This window comes from Mustela nivalis (genome assembly GCF_964662115.1).
Source record: "Mustela nivalis genome assembly, chromosome: 5".
Taxonomy (NCBI): Eukaryota; Metazoa; Chordata; class Mammalia; order Carnivora; family Mustelidae; genus Mustela; species Mustela nivalis.
Genome location: NC_139024.1, coordinates 111,737,905 through 111,746,413, shown reverse-complemented (window position 1 = coordinate 111,746,413; position 8,509 = coordinate 111,737,905). Strand labels below are relative to the sequence as shown.

General features: G+C 40.0%; 1 long non-coding RNA gene across 1 annotated transcript in view; it reads left to right on the top strand.

Moving 5' to 3' along the window:
* Positions 1-8,509, top strand: part of LOC309864361 — an 80,550-nt gene that overhangs the window by 62,377 nt on the left and 9,664 nt on the right. The gene's annotated exons all lie outside the window — the stretch shown is intronic.

Genomic DNA, 8,509 nt, shown 5'->3' with positions numbered 1-8,509 from the left:
ATGAATCTTAGTTTTATGCACCACATTGTCCCCAGTTTGAATGTTTGCTTCATTTACTTTTCTCTGGATGAAAAGAAAGGGAGATTCAAACATTGTGGAGAAAACCTTGATTTTCTTCTTTTCCCTCTCACCCCCTAAACCTGCTAGTGCAGGACTTTCAAGTGGATTATGGAAAGGATTAAAAGTGAAGGGTTAAAAGACAAATAGAAGTGGTTTCTATCATCAGCCTCTGAAATTCCATGAACAGACTGAAAGTTCAATTGAGGTCTATGAAAATATTAGCAGATGCCAAAAGGCCAGCAGCCAGGATTTGTGTCTTTGTGCAAGAACTGAATAGCTACCAACAGCTAGAAAATTTTTAAAATCGTGGCAGTGATGGAAAAGCCCTATGAAAAAGACAGAGAGAGAGAAATAATTCTGAAGTGATGAGATTTATGAACTCGTAAAAAGAATGTACGCTGCAGGTCCTAAGCCTCTCAGCACGCAGGTAACTGGAATATTAAGACTTGGAGATAACATATATTTATTCTTTAATGATGCTATTAGTAAGAACAGTTAAAATGAATCTGACCTAATGAGGTCTTTTACTGAAGGGAACTCATATGCATAATTATTAGTCGAAATTTAAGTTTGCAACAAGCTTAAGAAGCTGTTTTTAAGTTATTTTGAATATTAATCACATTAATCACATGACATCTTAAAAAGATGGAGATGTTTTTCTCGGTAGTAAATTTAGTTAATTACATTAATAAAATCAGGATTGGCCCTCCTTAGTTATTTTGGGCTTCTGAACCTTTCATTTGGAAATATATCTACTGGATTTATCCTTTTAAAAAAAGGTGTTAGTCAACATAAAAAAATTCAGCTATCTAAAATAAATTAAAACCAATGCTAAAAGTTGAAAGTGTTCTTTATAAAGTAGAATTTGCATTTTTAAGGTCAAAACATAAGTGACAAAAGAATGATTAAGGCAAGTACTTGGGATTTTCTTTGCAGATCAAATAATAAAATGTGTAAGTGCTTCAGAAAAAGTCAATTATAATTTCCTTTTTTATAATTAGAATCACTAGTTTTAACTTAGTTTTATGAGAATGAATTTATGGCTTTTGTTTCTATAAGGTTAACTTTTCTAGTAAATCAAGTATCTTAACTGATATTTGGCTGTAATGACAGAAAATAACCAGGAGAGGGCACTTTAGCTCTCTAGCAAAATAAAACCTCTTCTATACCCTTTTATAAATCAGTAAAACAGACAATGAAAGGATTTGAAATACCTGGTAAAGGTTAAACAAAAATGTAAAGCAAGTTCCTCTGCTTCCCATAGCCTGATTAAAGATATCTCAGGTAAACGGCAGTTTCTTTCTTTAATCATCCGTAAATCAAGTGAGTAACATGAAAAACAGAAGGATTCTCAGATCTGCAAATCCATGATTCTAACATTTCAAGAGTATTTCATTCTAAAAAAAAAACCCTCACATTTACTTGAAAATTGCCCAGTATATTGAATGTACTTGATTTAAATAAATAAATTCTCATTATCTGGATTTTTAAGCGGTAGACTTTCTAAATATGTAAGAAGTAGCAATACATAACACTATATATTTCTTACATCTTGATTCTGTGCTTACTAACAATTAGCCTGTGCCCTTACTCATGTTATTTAATCAGTTTCCTCCAAACTTATCTTTATCATCATCATCATCATCATCATCACCTCAAGACAAGGCTTCTGCCTTCAAGTAGCTTCTAATCTATTCTTCTATTCTTTCTATAGTTGAAAAAGGTAACATAAACATATGAAACAGCAAACAATAGAGAAGATAATACACCATTAAATCTAAATTCTATTATTCAGTGTGCAAATATTCCCAGGCAAGTTATTCTAATTCCCAGGGCTTCTGTGTTTCTATATTATGAGGTTCTGTACTTGATGATCTGACTAAAATACTGTCATCATTCTTATTTTGTTTATTATTCTATCATATTTGATTATTGAGTGACCAGGCTCTCAAAAGATTTACCATGGTTCTTAACCATGAGATTGTAAAGACCTGCTTAAAAATCTTACAGAAGATGTGGAGCTTATCGTCCTGAGAAAATGCTCTAATATATTTCTTACTCAAAATGAGTAAGATTCATTTCAGGAGATTTAGGGACTTTCAGAAATCAATCTATAGGCTCCCGAGTGGGTTGTTTAGCATAACAAACTCTTAACTGCATCAAGAATGCATGATAGAGGCACAAATTATACAGTTCCTGCATATGTTGGGTGTTATTCCTAGAACTTTCATATGTTGTTGTTGTTGAGTCAAGATGGCTGATGAGGTTGGAGAGAGGTATGCCAAACTAAACTATTTTGGACTTTATCCCATAAGCAACAACAAGTACACTGGAATGTTTAAACATGAAGTGGAAGATACGTACTTAAAACAGCAAAATCAGAGAGTAGAATGTAAAATAACAGAAGAAGGACAGCAAGCAAGGAGATAGTGGGTTTACAGAACAATGATCCGGGTGAGGTATAGTGAGAGCCTGTTTGAAAATCTCTCCAAGGGGTGCCTGGGTGGCTCAGTGGGTTAAGCCTCTGCCTTCGACTCAGGTCATGATCCCAGGGTCCTGGGCTCGAGTCCCACATCCGGCTCTCTGCTCGGTGGGGAGCCTGCTTCCTCCTCTCTCTCTGCCTGACTCTACCTCCTTGTGATCCCTCTCTCTCTCTGTCTCTCTGTGTCAAATAAATAAATAAAAATCTTAAAAAATAAATAAATAAAATAAAATAAAAATCTCTCCAAAATTAGGGATGTTCCCTTTTCCAAGATAGGCCTATTTTGATTCTGTATAATAAATAATAAACAGACTTTCAAACACCAAGGGACATTTTGAAACTTGATGAAGGATTGTTCTGCAGTTCAATTTATTTTCTACTCAGGGCAGTAGTGGCAGCCTTGTGTTGGCATTCTTCTGCCTACTAGAAGAGGAGTACTATAAAATTCTGAGCAGCCTGGGACCCACCAAGGAGGAATGGCTTACTCTTCCTAAAAAAGCCAGACCTAGGGGGCTTTGCTCCCTATTCATATCAGGTTCAGGAACAAGTGTTCTGTCCTTTCATTATATCCCTTAGGGCAGGAATGAGTGGCAGGAATCATGGACCACTCATAATGTTTTTTGAGGCTAGACCAATGAGGAAATATTTCTCCATTCTGTAGTAGCCAAAAACAATAGGCAAGCAAAATTTCTAGAGAGGGACATTTCTCACAGAACTATAGTGAAAATTTAATGGAATAAATATGTATGTGTGTTTGTGCGTGTGTATAGATTTTCTAGGAAATTTGCACATAGATCCTGATATTGTCCTATATTGCCAAATCCCATTTGTTTTCTATAAGAAAAGAAAAAGATAATCAAATACTGAGGATTGGATAAGGGGAACTTGGCTGAGAGCCCCCAAAAATAAGGGCAGATAGAAGACAGAGTCAGTGACATTGGAGAAAGTATATTAGATTCATACATCAGTCTATTGGTTCTACTCAGAATTTCATATTTAGTTACATGTGGGATATGAAAGCAACAGTTCCAAAGTATCTATAGAACAAAACCCATATCCCTCATTCAAGGCACTTCACGGTCCAGCCCAACTCACCATCTGCATTCCAATGACATCAGACTGCTAAACATACCACACACCTTGAGGTCTCTGTGAGTTTGGGCACATTGTTACCTTGGCCCAGAATGCCCTTCCTCGTGACCCTCCATCTGGTGAAATCCTATCCTTCCCCACGTCTCAGCTCCAAAGCCACCTTCTCTGTTAACCCCTTTGGTAGGGCCCTCTGCCCACTTCCTGAAAAAAGAATCCCCCTCCCCCCCGGGGCCACCTACACACCATCCCTGTGTGTGCGCTCATCAGAGTATGTGGAAGTGAGTATCGTTCACATCCTTCTTTCCCGCTGCTTTGTGAGCTCCTCACAGAGGGAGCCTGCTCTGTGCGTTTTTTTCCCAAGCTTCCAGCACAACGTTTGCACAGTCTAAGGACTAGATCAGTATTTCTTAAAGAAAGAAGGGGAGAGAGAGAAAGGATTCCAGTTAAAAGGCTATTATAATAAGCCAGACAGAAAGTCTCATATGAGCCTAATGATGGGAAGTGGCATTGGGAATGGAAATTCACAATTATGAAAATAGAATAGGTTCAAGTTGCCCAGTGATTAAATGTAGGGAATGAGAGAGGAAAATGAGTCAAAGTTGATCTGACCAAGTTTTCCAGTCCAAGAGACAGAGAGAACAAAAAGAGATGATCCTGAAAATATATGGAGATCAGGAAGGGGACAGAAAATGAATTACTGTTTCAGACTTTGAACTTGGCACCCATTTTAAGGTGCTTACCGGGTAGTTGTATTTTCAGATCTGGAGCTGAGACTTTAAGAAAAGTTCAGGGCTTACAGCACAGCAGTGGAACCTATGGAGTGGATGCCATTGATGAGAAGGGCACTGAAGACTGGATCTGGGGCTTCCGCCTCTAAGAAATAAAGAAAAGAAGGACGACAGTGTGGGGCACCTGGGTGGCTCAGTGGGTAAAAGCCTCTGCCTTTGGCTCGGGTCATGATCTCAGAGTCCTGGGATCGAGCCCTGCATCAGGCTCTTTGCTCAGCAGGGAGCCTGCTTCCTCCTCTCTGTCTGTCAGCCTCTCTGCCTACTTGTGATCTCTGTCTGTCAAATAAATAAATAAAATCTTAAAAAAAAAAAAAAAAAAAAGGAGGAGGGCAGTGAAGGAATCTGTGAGAAGCCAAATGAAGAGATCTAAGGAAACTGAATGTCCCAGAAGCCAAGAAAAGAGCCGGGGAGGTCCAAGTTCAGAACATTGACAATGAGACAGAGATGGAGTGATGGAGAGCCACTGTAGGAGAGCAGCCTCACCAAACAGCGGAGCAAAGATGGCATCAGAATGGAATTAGAGAGGGACGGAAGACAGGAGTATGACCTGCTCTTGAGAATGCTGGTCATAACCGGGACGAGGGATGTTTCTATATAATCTGCAAATGATTTCTGGTTGTGACCTACATTGTCTTTTAATTGAATGTTGGCTTAATCGAGCTTCATTAAAGTCAACCGCCCACAGCAACTAAGATAATTTTTGTTTCTTTAAAAAATTAGAAATAGAATCTATGTATGGGCCTGGAGTTAGGGTGAGGAAACAGTTCGATGATTCATTCATATTGTCTTTTAAAGTGTATCATTTAATTCTAAATATGAATCCACTCAGTTTTGGTTTTTCCCTAAAGATGAACCCAGAAGATCTTAAATAGTCCCTTCCACAAAGAGAAAGAGAAAAAGAAAGGAAGAAAGAAAAGAAAAAAGAGCCTGCTTCCTCCTCTCCCTCTGCCTGCTTCTCTGTCTACTTGTGAGCTCTATCCATCAAATAAATAAATAAAATCTTTTAAAAAAATGAAAAAAGAAAAAGAAAAGGAAGAAAGAAAAGCAAAGAAAGAGAAAAAAGAAAAGCAGAAAGACTCCCCTTAAATCCAGCTGGAACTGTGTATGCTCCACTGATCTAGGACTGGGCCTGGAAATACGGTCAGGGTTTAACTGTGAGTGCTACACACTCGAAGTCATTCTTTCTCATGTGGCTCCCTCCTGTCTCTCTAGATTGCAGGTTGTGTTGTTTAATGTAGCCTTCCTCACAGCTGAGTACTTTTTATTGTCCCATTCCCTATTTATTGCTGAGGAGATCTGTGGATTTTAGATCATCAGTGAGACTTGTGGCTGCCTTCACCCAGTGCCATGCCGGCCTTTCGTGCGATAATGCATTGATTTAAAAAAAAAAAAAATTTTTTTTTTTAATTCATTTGACAGACAGAGATCACAAGTAGGCAGAGAGAGGAAGGAAAGCAGGCTCCCTGCTGAGCAGAAAGCTCGATGTGGGGCTCAATCCCAGGACCCTGAGATCATGACCTGAGCTGAAAGCAGAGGCTTCAACCCACTGAGCCACCCAGGCACCCCAATGCCATTGATTTTAGAACTAAAGACCTGTGAGTTTCAGTTTGGTTTTAACCAATTATGTTTTTGATGTATTTTCTGAACTGGTTTTGGGAAATGTATTAAGATTGAGTTAAAAAGCAGACTTCGCAGAGATCAAAAATATTCACTAAACAATACAAGCAGGGTCATTTTTCTCTGTCAGTGACTTTCCGGAAGTTATATTTGATGGACTTCTGGAAAGGAAGTATTTCCTTCCCTGAAGAAGAAACAGGAAGCCAAGATGAAAGAACCTAAAAGGGGCAAAGAAAACATAGGGAAGAGACTTCCGCTTCTGGTAATAGCAGATGAAGCAATTGTTGCCGAAAAGCAATTTTAAGAAAAGCTGTGCTTTATAGAAATATATTTATCTAGCTATAATTGATTTATGTATTTTGTTCACGTGCATATTAAAGTCTCCCTGCTAGAATGTAAGCTACCAAAAGGCAGGGGTTTTTATTTTGTTCTCTTATGCGTCCCAAGCACTTAGAACAGTGTCTGAAACAAAGTAACTATCCCATGACTATCTGTTTGGTGAGTGAATGAACTTTCAAAAATTCCCAAGTCCTGGGAGCATTTCACTTTCCTACCACAGAGGACCTCACGTTAGCGTTTTCCCTTATCTCTTTGCCCGCTTCTCCCTGCCAGCCCACTTCCACGATAGCTCCCTCCCCTGGAGAACACCGTCCTCTGGGAGAGGAGCTTGGCTCTGCTCTACAGGTTAGGGAAGGGAAGCCTCCAGGAGTCTTTTGTCCAAGTGAAACCAAAGGGCCCGCCGAGAGGCCACTGGGTTGGTTGGGGGAGTGGGGGAAAAAGAAAAAACTGGACACCAATCTTTGGACCGAATCCCACTGAGACCACAGAGACCCTGGATTTAGCATGGCTTCTGTCAGACTCTGTGAGGATCCTGGGCTCTACCCTTCAACAGCAATTTTTAATTCTACAGTCCCTTCCTATTTAACAGGAATGTTGTTGCTGAATGTTGGTGAAGGTCGTGGTAAAAAGGTGATGTATTTAATCTCTGCAGATTATGATCTTGCCCACCCCACCCCTTGCTGAACAATTCCCGCAGCTAGGTGTTATAGGGAGGCAAGAAACCAAGTCACAAGTTTACAATATCACATCACCTGTCCCTGTGTACACTTTGGCTGGCAGAATCACCCTGACCAAAGAGTAGCAGCTATCAAAATGTAAGGAAGTGGGAGAAAAGAGAAGAACTTGCACTTCTGTACTTACAAAGACCCTCTTATCTCCATGTGGTGCCCATGAAGACCACGGCCTAGACCCCCTTTCAAGAGTTCCTGTGTGGGGACCATGTTTGCCCCATGGCCTCCAGGCGCTACATCCCTGAGTCTGCCGCAGCACTCAAAGCCAGGCCCTGCTTCCCCCAGACTTCTCCCAGGCAGGGCTGCGGCAGGCAGGGCTACGAGAGACAGGCCAGCCAGCCCAGTGCTCAACTCTTCTAATGGGCAAACTGCTTGGGGACTCCTAGTGGGCCTGGATGAGACTTTGGCACCTCTCATCCTGCCTTGACACTAGCTTTTTGGAGGACTTGAACTCATTCACCTCCAATAGTCAGTAGAGCATAACTCACAAAATTCTTGAGTATCAATATTATAAAAAGATACTATGGATAAAGGTGTGATCTCTTTTTTAAGATTTTATTTTTTTATTTTTGCAAGAGAGAGAGAGCACAGAAACCAGGGGAAGGGGCAGAGGAAGAGGCAAGGCTCCCTGATAAGCAGAGACCCTGATGTGGGACTTGATGTGGGAATCGATCCCAGGATCCTGGGATCATGACCTGAGCCAAAGGAAGGCACTTAAGCGGCTGAACCACCCTGGCATCCATCTTTTGAAAGCCTTCTTGGGGATACTGTATCCCCAAATGTAGGTGGCAAATGCCATCTCTCACCAGTGGAACCAATGAAGGAGGTTCTTGACCTTGGGTTCATAAGCAGCTTTAGGAGTTCCTGAGCTCCTTGAATTTGTCTGTATTATATTGAGTGTGTATGTAATTGACCCTGAAGAAGATCTACAGCTTTCATCACAATCTTCTAGAAAATTCTCACCAGTGGCAACTCTCAGGTAATGCAACACTTCAAAAGTCCTATTAACATGAAATCTGTATTACAATGTAACTTATTTTATACAATAAACAATCATGCCTCTATTTGCTACCTGGAACTAAATGTCATCTTTAAAGCCCTGCAAACTAAGACACTGACACAAAGATAATCAGTACTGCATTCTTCTTCTAATCCTGAACTTTAATAGAAGTCATGCTCTAATTTAAGAAGTTATTGGCATAAAAGAAGTAAGTAATTGAATAATCAATAGGTTAATCTATCATAGCAGAGGACTGAATATCAGTAGTAGAAGCTTCAACTCTAAGCCCAGACAATGCTTAAAGTCAATCCACTGGAAGATAGCAAAAAAAGCCCCTCTAGCATCTGTTCTCAAGGAGAAGGTTTATGTCAGCACCATTTACATCAACTATGCACAGAAC